Here is a 19,321-nt window from a genome sequence, read left to right on the forward strand (position 1 = left end):
CTACCAAGGGGGTGAGCAGGGGTTATCTTTGGCGTGTAACTCCCCAGCCCTGACTAGAGTGGTGGTTTCTGTCTGGCTTTGGCGCAAGCCCTAGCCAACCAGAAATCCCATTTCTAACATTGGTGATCAGCGGTGGGATTTGGACTTGCGTTTGCGCTGTACCGCAGCAGCAACTGGCCGCACTACAAAACTCTGCATTTAGATAAATCACATGGTATAGGGATTATTGTTTTAAAATTGTTTTTACTCGTCATTTCTTTGGAAATGTGGTTTTGTGCACTGTGAGTTAGGTGTCCCTAGCTCGGGAGGGTAGATCATCCCCCTAAGTGCATTGTGTTTTCTGGATTCACCAGAGGGTGGGATCCAGTGGTGGCAGCGTAATAGTGTCCAGTACATTTGTCCCCCGCCCTGCGCCCAGAGTTGGTACCTGTGTCACGTGGTGGTCAGGTTGAGGAATCAGGGGTGGTAGAAACTGCCTTACCAGTCCGAGGGGAGGGTTGTGTGTGTGGATGAATGGTGTGTGGCACTAGGCAAGTGAGTGTGAGTTCTCTGGGTTAGAGAGCTTGCTGAATCTTTTTGTGAATTGTGTGCTCCTGTGTGAAACTCAGACCCCTAGGTTCCCTGTATAATTGTTACCATAACGTCCGCCAGAATGGAGCCTGCTTGTGATCCCTATGAGCTAGCTTGGCGCCAGAGGCAGGAGTTAGAAAGGTACTTTACAGAGGAAGAGTCAGAAGAGGAGGTAGAGGATGACAATACCTGGACGCCAGTAGAGAGTGAGGACCCCATAGGTAGGGCGTCCCTTGCTGGGTCCAGCGTAGGAGGCAGCGCCTCATCCCTTTCCCTGTCCCCAGAGGAGTGGGAAGATAGGAGGAAAGAAAGGGAGCACCAGCTGGCGTTAGAGAAGCTCAGGTTAGAGCATGCTCAGGCTATGGCGCAGCTGGAGGCCAGGAAGCAACAGCGAGAGACTGAGTGGGTCTTGGCGCGGGAGAGGGTAGAGGAGGCTGAGAGGGCCTCCACCAGAGGCAAAGTAGCTCTGGAGGGTAGACTATCCCCTGCGCGCAGTTTTAATTTTCTGGGCTCCCCAGGGAGGGTTGAGTCCAGTGGTAGTAGCGATGTAGATTCCAGTGTAGGAAATCCCAGTCCCAGTTCCCCCAGTCTGGTACCTGTTCCCCAGGAGGAGGAGTTAAGGTTGAAATTCAGGGGCAGTAGGAAACTGTCTCACCAGACTTGGGAGGAGTTTGTGGATGGATGTGAGGATGCAATGTTTGATTGGATTTCCACAGCAAGTGATTTTGATATACTGTGTAATCTGGTTCTCAAAGAACACCTGCTCAGTTGTTGTGTGCCGGGGCTGCGCCAACACCTGTTGGGGTGTGGATTGTCTGAGCCATTTGACCTGGCGGAGGAAGCAGAGCGCTGGGAAAGGGCTAGAGGTTCTCTAGAGTCATTAGGGAGTGACTCCAAAAGTAGTGGGTCAGGTATCTTCCAGCCCAGCGTGGTGGAAGAGGCTCAGTGTAGCCCAGCTAGGTCCCAGGATAGCGAGGAGGGTGTAGGGGCTCACTGCCTGGCTCAGTGGAGCAGGAGTGAGAGGGTGACCGAGGGTCCCCTGACGTACGAAACCCTGCCTCAGGACTTGGATGGTTCCATGAGGGAACACCAAGTTGGGGACCTAGGCTGTCCTGTTAGCCCATTTGAGGGAGATCTCCTGGTGAGTAGAGGACCTGGAGCACCTGTAACCAGGGCTCCTGTGGTTCTAGAGTCTGGCAGTACCGCTCCGGTAGGGAGGGTACAGGAGTCCAGTGTGAGGAGTGATTGGGGGATGAGTTTCCCAGTGGAAGAGCCTGTGGGTCAGGGACTACCCAGTTGGGCTAGGATCCCGTGTAGTGACCAGGGTGGCACCACTTCTGTTCTGGGGGATCTCCGCGCACTGTCAGGTGGACAGGGGACGGGAGATCAGCGCCAGACAGACAGTCGCTTGACGTATGTGTCCTTTGATAGCCTCAGGGGGATGGAGTGGAAATCCCCAGAAGTCCTGGAGTGCCAGGCAATTATTCCACCAAAGGTTCTAGGCCGGAGGTTGGGAGGCCAGGTTCAGGATCAGCCTGACCTGAAGGGTGGGACGTCTGTAATCAGCGTCCCGACCAGTTCTTCTTCCAGAGGTACCGCCCCAGTTGGTAGGGAGCAGGGTTCTGGAAGGGGGTGCAGAGGGTGGGAGAGCCCACCTCTGCCCCCGGTACAACCTGAGGGGTTAAACCCTGGGTTGGAATGGCGTTCTAGGTGTACCCCTCGCCAGAGGAGGAGGAACCCTAGGAGAAGAGGTAAGGGGAGGAGAGCCTTCCCTGAGACTCCTGGTCCGCCTGAGGGTGTAGACCCTAGGCTGGAGAACCAGTGGCAGTCTAGTCCTGTCTTTCAGAGAGGAAGAGTGGAGAATGGCCACTATGTGCCAGGGGTTACTACCCCCCACTCTATGGTTAGGCAAAGACCGGTGGCACCTGGGTGGCCTAGGGCCTGCTCTTGGCCGCGGACAGCTTGGGAGTACCAGTGGGGTAGCCCAGTTGGTCCAGACAGTGGTGTTAGAAAGAATTCCATGGGTTCACCGTGGCGTAGAACCGGAGGGTGTCCCTGCAGTTGCGGGCCCGCGTCCGTGTTCTATCGCCCCAAGCAGGGAAGTCCATCACGGTGGTGATTGGTCTGCCCTGCGTTTTGGCTGGAAGGGGGTTGTGTTGGACTTGGCCCTTCTGGCAGGTTCACCCCTGGACTTTTTGGCTTTTTATTGGTGACTTGGTGTGGTAATTTTTTTGGTTTCTGCGCACTTTCCCTGTGTCCCAGGGTAAAGTGCGTGCGTGCTCTGAGTGCATGTGGTGAGATAGGCCTGCCCTCCCATAGGAATGCATGGGGAGTGTATGTGTCCCTAGTAGTTCCTGATGCGTGGGGTGTGCAGGCCCGAGTTTGGTATGTGCGGACTCGTGGGAGTGAATGCTGCGCGATGATGTGTGCGGCGTGCATGTACCTAGTGTGGAAGTGCCACTTCTAGAAGTGGGCACTTCTGTGTGCAGTGTGTCTGTCGCGTGATTGGCTGGTCATGTCATGTGACGGGCTAGGGATTCCCCAGAGTCAGGATGAGTCACCCAGTGGTGAATGGGGAGATCAGCAGCTAGATGGGTGGGAGGAGTACACCTGGGTCCTGAATAGGACAGGGTTTTCCACACACAATGCTGGCCCCGCCCCCTGTGGTGCGACTGACGACCCTAGCCCTGCCAGTGAATAGAGTGAGGGGCTGAGCACATCAAGGGTGCTCCCCAACCAGCTGCGACTGGTTTTCCCCCTCACCCTGAACCCAGAACAAAGGGTTTGCCTGTATAAAAATGGGGCTGTGTCCCCACAGAATCTGTTCTCTTCCATGATCCTGAGGGGGGCTGCTGCTGCTGCTGGAGGCCAGGAGGAACCGCCACTTGGGACTGCCTTCCTGCCCTGGAGGGCCCAGTGAGCTGGCCCCTGGCCCAGCCTTGCCCCCCTGCCTACCTTTCTAGACTTTGCTGGACTTGCCTTATCCCCTAAGCGCCTGGAAGCGCTTTTCTTTCATTTATAGCGCTAGGAGCGCTTTATTGGTGGCCAGCAGCGCGGAGCTGCAATTATTAGCGAGGGAACCCCGACGTAGGGATTCCCTGCTATTTTGCCGCGCTTGCGGGTGCCCACCCCGCTGATTTAATTATTTAATTGGCGGGTGCCCACCCCGCTTATTTATATTAATTTCACGGCGGGTGCCCACCCCGCCGTACAGTCCTTAGTTCGAGGGAGCCTACCCCTCTTATTGCAGAGCTTTACAATTCCTCGCCCTCCGGCCCCGACCAGGAAGTCAGGCGGGCCGGGGGCGGGCCTCCGGGACAACCGGATTCGAAACTAGGAGGGCGGGAGCCTACCCCGCCTCCTTCCCGAGACTCGCGGCTGCATTTGGGCCCCGGAGCAGGCAGGAGCCGACCCTGCGCGCCGGTGCCCTCGTCTGAGGAGAGAAGTAATGCCGAGAGAGAAGTGACCCCCATCGAGAGGAGGACCGGGAGCCCACCCCGCCTCCGTGTGTTGTCTGCCCGCCAGCCGGTGAGTGCGGCTCAGCTGCTGGGTGGCTGGGGGTGTGGGGAGGAGCGTTGGCCGGTGCCGTCCCCGTGATAATGTCGAGCACTGCGGGTGCAGTGCTCATACCTCCCTCCCGCTGCCCCGCCTGACAGTGGGCAGCGGCAGCGCTTTGGGGACAGAGTTGTGGAAAGCGCCTCCGGTGCTCCGGTGGGGGCATTGGTCGTCTTGAGTCCAGAGGGACTCCACCGTTGGGGGCATTATTGATTCAGAGCCCAGTGAGGCTCCAACACCACGCATTGTTTCCTTCGAGCGCTGGTGCGCTCCAACGGCGTTGTTTGTTTAGAGCGCTGGTGCGCTCCAACACCTGGGGGCATTCTCATTGGCAGAGCCCAGGGAGGCTCAGAGGCATGCCCAATTGGTTTTGAGAAGGCACAGTAGTGCCCCAGCATTCCTCCACAGCTGCCCAGCACTTCGTGGGCAGCTGCAACGTGTAGGCTGTGCTCAGTTGCTCCTGGGCGCTTGGTGTTTTGTCTAGACTGCGGGCGCAGTCTTGCCCCTGACTTTGCTGGGACACAGGGCGTCCTAGCCCCGACAAGGCCAGTTGGCCTAGGGACTGCCACAGGTAGTGGCTTATGTGAGTTCTTGCGCAATTGTGTTTCCCTGCACCTCTGAATGTATGGTTATGCGTCATGTGCTTTGCTTTACACCTCTGAATGTTATGCATCATGTGTTTATGTGCTTAGACCCCTACAGGTATAGTGATACTTAGGTGGTTGTTTTCTCCCTAGTACAGGTGGAGCCAGTGAGGTCCTGATTCCCTGCGCAATATTTTCCTAAGGTGGTTAGGGTTGCGTAGGTGGTACTTACCTGATACCAGTAGTGACTGGTTGTGTGCTAGGTGTAATTTAGTGCTACAGTGATTGTATGTGCTATGTTCTAAAATATTATTCCTACGTTCTAAGTGCTATTTCTAAAGAGTGCTAATTCCTGACAGTGGTCCATGTGGCCCTGTCCCCTGTATATATAATCCCTTGTAAATTCTGCCCGTGCCTGTTGGCACATTGTAAAGTGTGTGTTTTTATCTAATGTGTTGTGTATAATACAAAGGTTATTTTTATATAATACCTTGTGTGGAGTTTCCTTTGTGGTGGGCCTTGGGTGTTGTTGCTGGGTGCGCGCGCAAACGCTTTACACATCGCCTCAGAGATAAGCCTGACTGCTCGTGCCAAGCTACCAAGGGGGTGAGCAGGGGTTATCTTTGGCGTGTAACTCCCCAGCCCTGACTAGAGTGGTGGTTTCTGTCTGGCTTTGGCGCAAGCCCTAGCCAACCAGAAATCCCATTTCTAACAGGAAACCTAGCAAACCTATACATTTTTGAAAAGTAGACACCCAGGGGAATCCAGGATGGGGTGACTTGACTGCCTCCCACCAGGTTCTGTTACCCAGAATCCCTCGCAAACCTAAAAAAAATTCAATAAAACACACATTTTCCCCACATTTCTGTGGTGGAAAGTTCTGGAATCCGCGTGGATCCACATATTTCCACCCACCCCACGTTCCCTAAAGTCTTCAGAGAAAAATTGTATCTCACTTGTGTCGGTCAGCCTAGTGCCCGCAACATGAAACGGCGCAAAGCGCAACATGGACACAGCTCAATTTCGCTGTGAAAAATGACCCTTTTTTGGCAAAGTGCCTTGCTGTAGTTTTTTAACCATAGCTCTGCCGGCACCTAGGAAAAGCTAGCAAACCTATACATTTTTGAAAACTAGACACCCAGGGGAATCCAGGATGGGGTGATTTGACTGCCTCTCACCAGGTTCTGTTACCCAGAATCCCTTGCAAACCTAAAAAATTGTCAAAAGAAACACATTTTCCCCACATTTCTGTGGTGGAAAGTTCTGGGATCTGCGTGGATCCACAAATTTCCACCCACCCGGCATTCCCCAAAGTCTTCCGAGATAAATGGTACCTCACTTGTGTCGGTCGGCCTAGTGCCCGCGACAGGAAACGGTGCAAAACGCAACGTGGACACACCTCAATTTTGCAGTGAAAAATGACCCTTTTTTGGCAAAGTGCCTAGCTGTACTTTTTGAACCATAGCTCTGCTGGCACTTAGGGAAACCTAGCAAACCTATACATTTTTGAAAACTAGACACTCTGGGAAATCCAGGATGGGTTGACTTGACTGCCTCCCACCAGGTTCTGTTACCCAGAATCCCTTGCAAACCTGACAAATTGTCAAAACAACCACATTTTCCCCACATTTCTATGGTGGAAAGTTCTGGAATCCGCGTGGATCCACAAATTTCTACCCACCTCGCATTCCCTAAAGTCTTCCGAGACAAATGGTACCTCACTTTTGTCAGTCAGCTTATTGCCCGCGACAGGAAACGGCACATAACCCAACGTGGACACACCTCAGTTTCGCAGTGAAAATGACCCTTTTTTGGCAAAGTACCTAGCTGTAGTTTGTGAACCATAGCTCTGCCGGCACCCAGGGAAACCTAGCAAACCTATACATTTTTTTAAACTAGACATCCAGGGGAATCCAGGATGGGGTGACTTGACTGCCTCCCACCAGGTTTTGTTACCCAGAACCCCTTGTAAACCTAAACAATTGTAAAAAAAAAATATATTTCCCCCACATTTCTGTGGTGGAATGTTCTGGAATCCTTGTGGATCCACAAATTCCCACCCACCCCGCATTCCCCAAAGTTTTCTGAGAAAAATGGTACCTCACTTGTGTCGGTCAGCATAGTGCCAGCAACAAGAAACGACACAAAACGCAACGTGGACACACCTCAATTTCGCAGTGAAAAATTACCCTTTTTTGGCAAAGTGCCTAGCTGTAGTTTTTGAACCATAGCTCTACCGCCACCTAGGAAAACCGAGCAAACCTATACATTTTTTAAAACTAGACACCCAGGGAAATCCAGGATGCAGTGACTTGACTGCCTCCCACCAGGTTCTGTTATCCAGAATCCCTTGCAGACCTAAAAATAATTCCAAAAAAAACACATTTTCCCCACATTTCTGTGGTGGAAAGTTCTAGAATCTGCGTGGATCCACACATTTCCACCCATCCCATGTTTCCCAAAGTCTTACGAGAAAAAAGGTACCGCACTTGTGTGGGTCGGCCTAGTGCCCGTGACAGGAAATGGTGCAAAAGGCAACGTGGACACACCTCAATTTTGCAGTGAAAAATGACCCTTTTTTGGCAAAGTGCCTAGCTGTACTTTTTTAACCATAGCTCTGCCGGCACCTAGGGAAACCTAGCAAACCTATGCATTTTTGAATACTAGACACCCAGGGAAATCCAGAATGGGTTGACTTGACTGCCTCCCACCAGGTTCGGTTACCCAGATTCCCTTGCAAACCTGTCAAATTGTCAAACCAACCACATTTTCCCCACATTTCTGTGGTGGAAAGTTCTGGAATCCGCGTGGATCCACAAATTTCTACCCACCTCGCATTCCCTAAAGTCTTCCGAGACAAATGGTACCTCACTTTTGTCAGTCAGCTTATTGCCCGCGACAGGAAACGGCACATAACCCAACGTGGACACACCTCAGTTTCGCAGTGAAAATGACCTTTTTTTGGCAAAGTACCTAGCTGTAGTTTGTGAACCATAGCTCTGCCGGCACCCAGGGAAACCTAGCAAACCTATACATTTTTTAAAACTAGACACCCAGGGGAATCCAGGATGAGGTGACTTGACTGCCTCCCACCAGGTTTTGTTACCCAGAACCCCTTGTAAACCTAAACAATTGTAAAAAAAAACACATTTTCCCGACATTTCTGTGGTGGAAAGTTCTGGAATCCGCGTGAATCCACATATTTCCACCCACCCCACGTTCCCTAAAGTCTTCAGAGAAAAATTGTATCTCACTTGTGTCGGTCAGCCTAGTGCCCGCAACATGAAACGGCGCAAAGCGCAACATGGACACAGCTCAATTTCGCTGTGAAAAATGACCCTTTTTTGGCAAAGTGCCTTGCTGTAGTTTTTTAACCATAGCTCTGCCGGCACCTAGGAAAAGCTAGCAAACCTATACATTTTTGAAAACTAGACACCCAGGGGAATCCAGGATGGGGTGATTTGACTGCCTCTCACCAGGTTCTGTTACCCAGAATCCCTTGCAAACCTAAAAAATTTTCAAAAGAAACACATTTTCCCCACATTTCTGTGGTGGAAAGTTCTGGGATCTGCGTGGATCCACAAATTTCCACCCACCCGGCATTCCCCAAAGTCTTCCGAGATAAATGGTACCTCACTTGTGTCGGTCGGCCTAGTGCCCGCGACAGGAAACGGTGCAAAACGCAACGTGGACACACCTCAATTTTGCAGTGAAAAATGACCCTTTTTTGGCAAAGTGCCTAGCTGTACTTTTTGAACCATAGCTCTGCTGGCACTTAGGGAAACCTAGCAAACCTATACATTTTTGAAAACTAGACACTCTGGGAAATCCAGGATGGGTTGACTTGACGGCCTCCCACCAGGTTCTGTTACCCAGAATCCCTTGCAAACCTGACAAATTGTCAAAACAACCACATTTTCCCCACATTTCTATGGTGGAAAGTTCTGGAATCCGCGTGGATCCACAAATTTCTACCCACCTCGCATTCCCTAAAGTCTTCCGAGACAAATGGTACCTCACTTTTGTCAGTCAGCTTATTGCCCGCGACAGGAAACGGCACATAACCCAACGTGGACACACCTCAGTTTCGCAGTGAAAATGACCCTTTTTTGGCAAAGTACCTAGCTGTAGTTTGTGAACCATAGCTCTGCCGGCACCCAGGGAAACCTAGCAAACCTATACATTTTTTTAAACTAGACACCCAGGGGAATCCAGGATGGGGTGACTTGACTGCCTCCCACCAGGTTTTGTTACCCAGAACCCCTTGTAAACCTAAACAATTGTAAAAAAAAAAAATATTTCCCCCACATTTCTGTGGTGGAATGTTCTGGAATCCTTGTGGATCCACAAATTCCCACCCACCCCGCATTCCCCAAAGTCTTCTGAGAAAAATGGTACCTCACTTGTGTCGGTCAGCATAGTGCCAGCAACAAGAAACGACACAAAACGCAACGTGGACACACCTCAATTTCGCAGTGAAAAATTACCCTTTTTTGGCAAAGTGCCTAGCTGTAGTTTTTGAACCATAGCTCTACCGCCACCTAGGAAAACCGAGCAAACCTATACATTTTTTAAAACTAGACACCCAGGGAAATCCAGGATGCAGTGACTTGACTGCCTCCCACCAGGTTCTGTTATCCAGAATCCCTTGCAGACCTAAAAAAAATTCCAAAAAAAACACATTTTCCCCACATTTCTGTGGTGGAAAGTTCTAGAATCTGCGTGGATCCACACATTTACACCCATCCCATGTTTCCCAAAGTCTTACGAGAAAAAAGGTACCGCACTTGTGTGGGTCGGCCTAGTGCCCGTGACAGGAAACGGTGCAAAAGGCAACGTGGACACACCTCAATTTTGCAGTGAAAAATGACCCTTTTTTGGCAAAGTGCCTAGCTGTACTTTTTTAACCATAGCTCTGCCGGCACCTAGGGAAACCTAGCAAACCTATGCATTTTTGAATACTAGACACCCAGGAAAATCCAGAATGGGTTGACTTGACTGCCTCCCACCAGGTTCGGTTACCCAGATTCCCTTGCAAACCTGACAAATTGTCAAACCAACCACATTTTCCCCACATTTCTGTGGTGGAAAGTTCTGGAATCCGCGTGGATCCACAAATTTCTACCCACCTCGCATTCCCTAAAGTCTTCCGAGACAAATGGTACCTCACTTTTGTCAGTCAGCTTATTGCCCGCGACAGGAAACGGCACATAACCCAACGTGGACACACCTCAGTTTCGCAGTGAAAATGACCTTTTTTTGGCAAAGTGCCTAGCTGTAGTTTTTGAACCATAGCTCTGCCGGCACCCAGGGAAACCTAGCAAACCTATACATTTTTTAAAACTAGACACCCAGGGGAATCCAGGATGAGGTGACTTGACTGCCTCCCACCAGGTTTTGTTACCCAGAACCCCTTGTAAACCTAAACAATTGTAAAAAAAAACACATTTTCCCCACATTTCTGTGGTGGAAAGTTCTGGAATCCGCGTGGATCCACATATTTCCACCCACCCCACGTTCCCTAAAGTCTTCAGAGAAAAATTGTATCTCACTTGTGTCGGTCAGCCTAGTGTCCGCAACATGAAACGGCGCAAAGCGCAACATGGACACAGCTCAATTTCGCTGTGAAAAATGACCCTTTTTTGGCAAAGTGCCTTGCTGTAGTTTTTTAACCATAGCTCTGCCGGCACCTAGGAAAAGCTAGCAAACCTATACATTTTTGAAAACTAGACACCCAGGGGAATCCAGGATGGGGTGATTTGACTGCCTCTCACCAGGTTCTGTTACCCAGAATCCCTTGCAAACCTAAAAAATTGTCAAAAGAAACACATTTTCCCCACATTTCTGTGGTGGAAAGTTCTGGGATCTGCGTGGATCCACAAATTTCCACCCACCCGGCATTCCCCAAAGTCTTCCGAGATAAATGGTACCTCACTTGTGTCGGTCGGCCTAGTGCCCGCGACAGGAAACGGTGCAAAACGCAACGTGGACACACCTCAATTTTGCAGTGAAAAATGACCCTTTTTTGGCAAAGTGCCTAGCTGTACTTTTTGAACCATAGCTCTGCTGGCACTTAGGGAAACCTAGCAAACCTATACATTTTTGAAAACTAGACACTCTGGGAAATCCAGGATGGGTTGACTTGACTGCCTCCCACCAGGTTCTGTTACCCAGAATCCCTTGCAAACCTGACAAATTGTCAAAACAACCACATTTTCCCCACATTTCTATGGTGGAAAGTTCTGGAATCCGCGTGGATCCACAAATTTCTACCCACCTCGCATTCCCTAAAGTCTTCCGAGACAAATGGTACCTCACTTTTGTCAGTCAGCTTATTGCCCGCGACAGGAAACGGCACATAACCCAACGTGGACACACCTCAGTTTCGCAGTGAAAATGACCCTTTTTTGGCAAAGTACCTAGCTGTAGTTTGTGAACCATAGCTCTGCCGGCACCCAGGGAAACCTAGCAAACCTATACATTTTTTTAAACTAGACACCCAGGGGAATCCAGGAGGGGGTGACTTGACTGCCTCCCACCAGGTTTTGTTACCCAGAACCCCTTGTAAACCTAAACAATTGTAAAAAAAAAAAATATTTCCCCCACATTTCTGTGGTGGAATGTTCTGGAATCCTTGTGGATCCACAAATTCCCACCCACCCCGCATTCCCCAAAGTCTTCTGAGAAAAATGGTACCTCACTTGTGTCGGTCAGCATAGTGCCAGCAACAAGAAACGACACAAAACGCAACGTGGACACACCTCAATTTCGCAGTGAAAAATTACCCTTTTTTGGCAAAGTGCCTAGCTGTAGTTTTTGAACCATAGCTCTACCGCCACCTAGGAAAACCGAGCAAACCTATACATTTTTTAAAACTAGACACCCAGGGAAATCCAGGATGCAGTGACTTGACTGCCTCCCACCAGGTTCTGTTATCCAGAATCCCTTGCAGACCTAAAAAAAATTCCAAAAAAAACACATTTTCCCCACATTTCTGTGGTGGAAAGTTCTAGAATCTGCGTGGATCCACACATTTACACCCATCCCATGTTTCCCAAAGTCTTACGAGAAAAAAGGTACCGCACTTGTGTGGGTCGGCCTAGTGCCCGTGACAGGAAACGGTGCAAAAGGCAACGTGGACACACCTCAATTTTGCAGTGAAAAATGACCCTTTTTTGGCAAAGTGCCTAGCTGTACTTTTTGAACCATAGCTCTGCCGGCACCTAGGGAAACCTAGCAAACCTATGCATTTTTGAAAACTAGACACTCAGGGATTTCCAGAATGGGTTGACTTGACTGCCTCCCACCAGGTTCTGTTACCCAGATTCCCTTGCAAACCTGACAAATTGTCAAAACAACCACATTTTCCCCACATTTCTGTGGTGGAAAGTTCTGGAATCCACGTGGATCCACAAATTCCCACCCACCCCGCATTCCCCAAAGTCTTCTGAGAAAAATGGTACCTCACTTGTGTCGGTCAGCATAGTGCCAGCAACAAGAAACGACACAAAACGCAACGTGGACACACCTCAATTTCGCAGTGAAAAATTACCCTTTTTTGGCAAAGTGCCTAGCTGTAGTTTTTGAACCATAGCTCTACCGCCACCTAGGAAAACCGAGCAAACCTATACATTTTTTAAAAATAGACACCCAGGGAAATCCAGGATGCGGTGACTTGACTGCCTCCCACCAGGTTCTGTTATCCAGAATCCCTTGCAGACCTAAAAAAAATTCCAAAAAAAACACATTTCCCCCACATTTCTGTGGTGGAAAGTTCTAGAATCTGCATGGATCTACACATGTCCACCCATCCCGTGTTCCCTAAAGTCTTAAAAGAAAAAAAGTACCGCACTTGTGTGGGTCGGCCTAATGCCCGTGACAGGAAACGGTGCAAAAGGCAACGTGGACACACCTCAATTTTGCAGTGAAAAATGACCCTTTTTTGGCAAAGTGCCTAGCTGTACTTTTTGAACCATAGCTCTGCCGGCACCTAGGGAAACCTAGCAAACCTATGCATTTTTGAAAACTAGACACTCAGGGATTTCCAGAATGGGTTGACTTGACTGCCTCCCACCAGGTTCTGTTACCCAGATTCCCTTGCAAACCTGACAAATTGTCAAAACAACCACATTTTCCCCACATTTCTGTGGTGGAAAGTTCTGGAATCCACGTGGATCCACAAATTTCTACCCACCTCACATTCCCTAAAGTCTTCCGAGACAAATTTTACCTCACTTTTGTCAGTCAGCCTATTGCCCGTGACAGGAAACGGCACAAACCGCAACGTGGACACACCTCAATTTTGCAGTGAAAAATGACCCTTTTTTTGGCAAAGTGCCTAGCTGTAGTTTGTGAACCATAGCTCTGCCGGCACCCAGGGAAACCTAGCAAACCTATATATTTTTGAAAACTAGACACCCAGGGGAATCCAGGATGGGGTGACTTGACTGCCTCCCACCAGGTTCTCTTACCCAGAACCCCTTGTAAACCTAAACAATTGTCAAAAAAAATACATTTCCCCCACATTTCTGCGGTGGAATGTTCTGGAATCCTTGTGGATCCACGAATTTCCACCCACCCCGCATTCCCCAAAGTCTTCCGAGACAAATGGTACCTCACTTTTGTCAGTCAGCCTATTGCCCGTGACAGGAAACGGCACAAACCGCAACATGGACACACCTCAATTTTGCAGTGAAAAATGACCCTTTTTTGGCAAAGTGCCTAGCTGTAGTTTTTGAACCATAGCGCTGCCGGTTGCTAGGGAAACCTAGCAAACCTATATCATTTTTTAAAACTAGACACCCAGGGAAATCCAGGATCTGGTGACTTGACTGCCTCCCACCAGGTTCTGTTACCCAGAATCCCTTGCAAACCTAAAAAATTGGCAAAAAAAATAAATTTTCCCCACATTTCTGTGGTGAAAAGTTCTGGAATCTGCGTGGATCCACAAATTTCCACTATCTTCGTGTTCCCCAAAGTCTTCCGAGAAAAATGGTACCTCACTTGTGTGGGTCTGCCTAGTGCCCGCGACAGGAAACGCTGCAAAACACAACGTGAACACACCTCAACTTCTCAGTGAAAAATGACCCTTTTTAGGTAAAGTGCCTAGCTGTAATTTTTTAACCCTAGCTCTGCCGGCACCTAGGGAAACCAACCAAACCCACACATTTCTGAAAACTAGACACCCAGGGAATTCCAGGGAGGTATGGCTTGCACGGGTCCCCCAACGTTTCCTTACCTATAATCCGCTGCAAACCTCAATTTTAGCAGAAAAATTCACTTTTTTCACACATTTTTGTGAGGGAAATTTGTGGCATCACTGGGCTGACACAAATTTCCTACCACCCAGCGTTCCCCCGGGTCTCCCAATAAAAACAAAACCTCACTTGTGTGGGAGGCCCAAGTACCCGCGACAGTCAAGGGCCCAAAAATTGGTGAGGCGACATCAAAATTCCCTATCACAAAACAACCTGCTTTTGCAAGGGGGGTACCCTGGGTTTTTGACCCGGTGCTCGGCGGCCACCTAGGGAAACCTATCAAACCTACACATTTTTGAAAACTAGACACCCGGGGAATTCCAGGGAGGTATGGCTTGCATGGATCCCCCAACGTTTCCTTACCCAGAATCCACTGCAATGTTAGCTGAAAAAATCACGTTTTTCACACATTATTGTATGGGAAAGTTGTGGTATCACCGGGCTGACACAAATTTCCTACCACCCAGCGTTCCCCCAGGTCTCCCGATAAAAACCGTACCTCACTCGTTTCGGAGGCCCAAGAACCTGCGACAGGCAAGGGCCCAAAACGTAGTGCCTATCACAAAACGACCTGGTTTTGCAAGGGGGGTACCCTGGGTTTTTGGCCCGTTGCTCGGCGGCCACCTAGGGAAACCTACCAAACCTACACATTTCTGAAAACTAGACACCCAGGAGATTCCAGGGAGGTATAGCGTGCGTGAATCCCCCAACGTTTCCTTACCTAGAATCCCCTGCAAACCTAAATTTTACTTTTTTCACACATTTTTGTGTGTGAAAGTTGTGGCATCACCGGGCTGACACAAATTTCCTACCACTCATTTTGATGTCGCCTCACTACGTTTTGGGCCTTTGCCTGTCGCGGGTACTTGGGCCTCCCACATGAGTGAGGTACGGTTTTTATTGGGAGACCCGGGGGAACGCTGGGTGGTAGGAAATTTGTGTGAGCCCGGTGATGCCACAACTTTCCCACACAAAAATGTGTGAATAAAGTGATTTGTTTTCAGGTAACATTGAGTTTTGCAGGGGATTCTGGATAAGGAAACGTTGGGGGATCCATGCAAGCCATACCTCCCTGGAAGCCCCCTGGTGTCTAGTTTTCAGAAATGTGTGGTTTGGGTAGGTTTCCCTAGATGGCCGCCGAGCCCGGGGCCGAAAACTCATGGGACCCCCTCTTGCAAAACCAGGTTGGTTTTTTTTTATGTTGCCTCAATAGGTTTTGGGCCCTTGCCTGTCGCGGGTACTTGACCCATCCACACAAGAGAGGTACCATTTTTTCACGGATGACTTGGGGGACGCGGGGTGGGTGGAATTTTGTACATCCACGCAGATTCCAGAACTTTCCACCACAGAAATGTGAGGAAAATTTGTTTTTTTTTTTACATATTTTTAGGTTTGCAAGGGATTCTGGGTAACAGATCCTGGTGAGAGCCAGTCAAGTCACCCCATTCTGGATTCCCCTGGGTGTCTAGTTTTCAAAAATGTATAGGTTTGCTAGGTTTCCCTAGGTGCTGGCAGAGTTAGGATTCAAAATCTACAGCTAGACACTTTGCAAAAAAAAGGCCAGTTTTCACTGTGAAAATGTGGTGTGTCCATGTTGCGTTTGGGCCGTTTCCTGTCGCGGGCACTTGGCCTACCCATACAAGTGAGTTACCATTTTTCACGGAAGACTTTGGGAAATGTGGGGTGGGTGGAATTTTGTACATCCACGCAGATTCCAGAACTTTCCACCACAGAAATGTGAGAAAAATTTGGTTTTTTTAACATATTTTTAGGTTTGCAAGGGATTCTGGGTAACAGATCCTGGTGAGAGCCAGTCAAGTCACCCCATCCTGAATTCCCCTGGGTATCTAGTTTTCAAAAATGTATAGGTTTGCTGGTTTTCCCTAGGTGCCGGCAGAGTTAGGGTTCACAATCTACAGCTAGGCACTTTGCAAAAAAAGGGTCCATTTTCACTGTGAAAATGTGGTGCGTCTACGTTGCGTTTTGGGCCGTTCCCTGTCGCGGCCACTAGTCCTGCCCACACAAGTGAGGTACCATTTTTCTCGGAAGACTTTGGGGAATGCGGGGTGTGTGGAATTTTATGGATTCACGCAGATTCCAGAACTTTCCAACACACAAATGAGAGGAAAATGTGTTTTTTTGGACAAATTCTTAGGTTTGCAAGGGATTATGGGTAACAGAGCCTGGTGAGAGCCAGTCAAGTCAGCCCATCCTGGATTCCCCTGGGTGTCTATTTTTAAAAAATGTATAGGTTTGCTAGGTTTCCCTAGGTGCCGGCAGAGCTAGGAACCAAATTCCACAGGTAGGCACATTCCGAAAAAAAGTCAGTGCCTAGTGGGCTTTCTGCCGCCCTGGGGAGGGGGGAAATCAGGGGCTATTGCCCCGATATGCCCCTGAGGGGGGCAGAAAGACTGTGGCTATTCTTTTGGGGGGTCAGGGGCATTGGGTTGCCCATTCTGGTCAGCCCCGAACCCTGCGTATAAAAAAGCCAGCATAATCGCTAGCACATAGTTAGCTTTCTGTCCCCCTCCCGGGGGCATATCAGGGGCTACTGCCCCATCTGCCTCATGGGAGGGCCAGAAATTCAGTGGCATCTTTTTTTGGGGTGGGTGGGGGCATTGGCATGTCCATTCTTGGCAGCCCCCACCCCGAACTTTGTAAAAAAAAAATCCCTGGTGGCTAGTGGGCTTTCTGCCCCCCCCCCCCTGGGGTGTGCAGATAAGGTGCTATTGCCCCATCTGCCTCCCAGGGGGGTAGAAAGACTGTAGCATTTTTTTGCTGATGGGGCATTGACATGCCTATTCTGGGCAGCCCCCACCCCTACCTATATAAAAAAAAAAACACTGGTGCTGAGTGGGCTTTCTGCCCCCTCCCGGGGGGGGGGCAGATCAGGGGCTATTGCCCCCATCTGCCTCCTGAGAGACAAAGTCTTTTTTTTTTCTTTGGGGTTAGGGTGGGGGCATTTGCATGCCCATTCTGGGCAGCCCCCACCCCGGGCCTATAAACAATTATTCCCTGGCATCTAGGGTGCTTTCTGAACCTCTGTGTGCAGAAAGACTGGAATTTTGTGGGGGGAGGGGCAACCCCCACCCCTAAATTTATCAGGGGAAAAACCCTAGTGTCAAGTGGGCTTTCTGCCCCTGGGGGGGCTACCATCTGCCCCTCAGGAGGGACAGAAAGACTATACCTTTGTGTCGGGGTGGGGGCATTGGCATAACCATATTGGGCAGCCCCAACCCCTAATTATAATTTTTTTTTTAAATCCCTGGTATCTAGGGTGCTTTCTGAACCCCCTGGGGGGTACATTAGTGGCTACTGCTACCATCTGCCCTCCCAGGGTGCAGAAATACTGGAATTTTGTGGGGGGAGGGGTGGGGGCATTAGCATGCCCATCTTGGGCAACCTCCACCCCTAAATTTATTGGGGGGAAAAATCTCTGGTATCTGGTGGGCTTTCTGCCCCCCCCCGGGTGGGCAGATTGGGGGTTACTGTCCCCATCTGCCCCCCAGGAGGGGCAGAAAGACAGTACCTTTGTGGCAGGGGGGTGGGGGCATTGGCATGCCCATATTGGGCAGCCCCAACCCCAAATTATAATTTAAAAAAATATCCCTGGTATCTAGTGGACTTTCTGCCCCCACGGGCGGGCAGATTGGGGGCTACTGCAGAAAGACTGTACCTTTGCGGCGGGTGGGGGTGGGGGCATTGGCATGCCCATATTGGGCAGCCCCCACCCCTAATTATAATTTTTATTAAATCCCTGGTATCTAGTGGGCTTTCTGTAATTATGTGGCCGGGGTGGTGCGGGCATCGGCATGCCAGTTTTGGGAAGCTCCCACTCCTAATAAATATCCAATGAAAAATCCCTGGTTTCTAGTGGGCTTTCTACCCCCCCCCCAGGGGGCAGATTGGGGGCCCCTGCCCCATCTACCCCCCGGGGGGGGGGCAGAAAGACTAATCATGCCAAACTAATTATGGGGGAGCAAAGGCCCTCCCTAGTGGATCCCTACTTGGGGATTGCCCTCCTGGGGCAATCCCCAAGCAGGGATCCACTAGGGAGGGGTACCATTGGAAAGATTCTCCCCTTTCCACCGATACCTCTCCTGAGTTTCTATGTGCTCAGGGGGCTGAGATAGCCCCCTTAGCACGTAGAAACTGAAACTGAAATGAGCCTCTTGCCTCATTTCAGTTTCGGTTTCACTGAAATGACATCAGCGGGACGTGCGCGCTGATCGTCATTTCAGGGAAACCAGGGGGGGCCTCGGGAACTGGGGAAGCTCTTCCCCAGCTACTGAGGCTTTAGGGGAGAAAAGGGAATCCCTCTGGTGCCCCAGAGGGATTTCCGGTGCTGTGTGTTATGACGAGCTGGACTCATCATGAGCACATGACCACTGTGTGCCATGACGAGTCCAGCTCGTCATAAGCACTGAAGGGGTTAACTTATAGGCCCTAGATAGACTGTGGGTACAATATATTAGGGACTAAAAAGTAAGGTAAATATTTCAATCATGTTGAAAGAATGAGCACAAGCATTTTATCAATGGTTATCAGGGGTAAAGTGCACAGAGTTCAATAGCTAGTAAAAATAGAGCTCTGCAGAAAGGGCAAATTTACAACACCTCCTACCTCCCTTTACCTCTACCTGCCAATTGAAACCTAAACTACCCTTACCACCATTTATCACTACCCACCACTGAAACCTAAAACCCCTTAGTACCCGGTACCCTTACCCATGTCTAAATGCTAAAAACACCTTTACTGGTCTTACTATCCTCTTTCTTAACCCACATCTGAAACCTAAAACCTCTTAAAAACCCTTAACACCCAGAACCCTTATAAACAGAAACATGATTTTTCACATTTAATGTAATTACTTTGCAGAATGTAGGTAAGTTGTAAATGACAATAAAACATACACCCTGTGATTACATGCCTGCCTTTCGATTATCCTTCGAAAGAATGATTATATACATTTATCAGAATCTGCGGCTCACAGACCACTAGCAAATTTTTTAGGGTCAATTCAAAGTCCCCAAGGCTGTCACAGTCCTCCCCAGAAATTGCCCACTATCTTCCATTTGCTGCAGGGTCCCTTTTGAGCTGCAACATACCTACCACCTCTTCTTATTAAATGGAGAGCTTTTTCCTATTTATTGTTATGTTTCTGTTAGTATTTCCCTTTGTTCCAGTTCTTGTAAATGAACACACACAACTTTATTCTTTCTATAACTCTCCCATCTGAATGTTTCAAAAAGTTGGCACAAGTCAAGGCACTTACGATTCTTCCTCTGGTGTCATTCTAGCTGTAAGGAAGGGTTCTAAGTCTACCCTCCATGGCTTAGGCTCTTTGTTACCATA

At 49.5% G+C, this 19,321-nt stretch overlaps 1 long non-coding RNA gene across 1 annotated transcript in view; it reads left to right on the forward strand.

The window, feature by feature from the left end:
• The first annotated feature begins 3,942 nt into the window (after positions 1-3,942).
• Positions 3,943-19,321, forward strand: part of LOC146830260 (uncharacterized) — a 51,152-nt gene continuing 35,773 nt past the window's right edge. Inside the window, exon 1 of the long non-coding RNA XR_014961144.1 lies at positions 3,943-4,098. This is a non-coding gene — a long non-coding RNA (uncharacterized LOC146830260). The remainder of the gene's footprint in view (positions 4,099-19,321) is intronic.

The sequence above is a fragment of the Triturus cristatus genome, chromosome 5_1, assembly GCF_964204655.1.
Source record: "Triturus cristatus chromosome 5_1, aTriCri1.1, whole genome shotgun sequence".
NCBI lineage: Eukaryota > Metazoa > Chordata > Amphibia > Caudata > Salamandridae > Triturus > Triturus cristatus.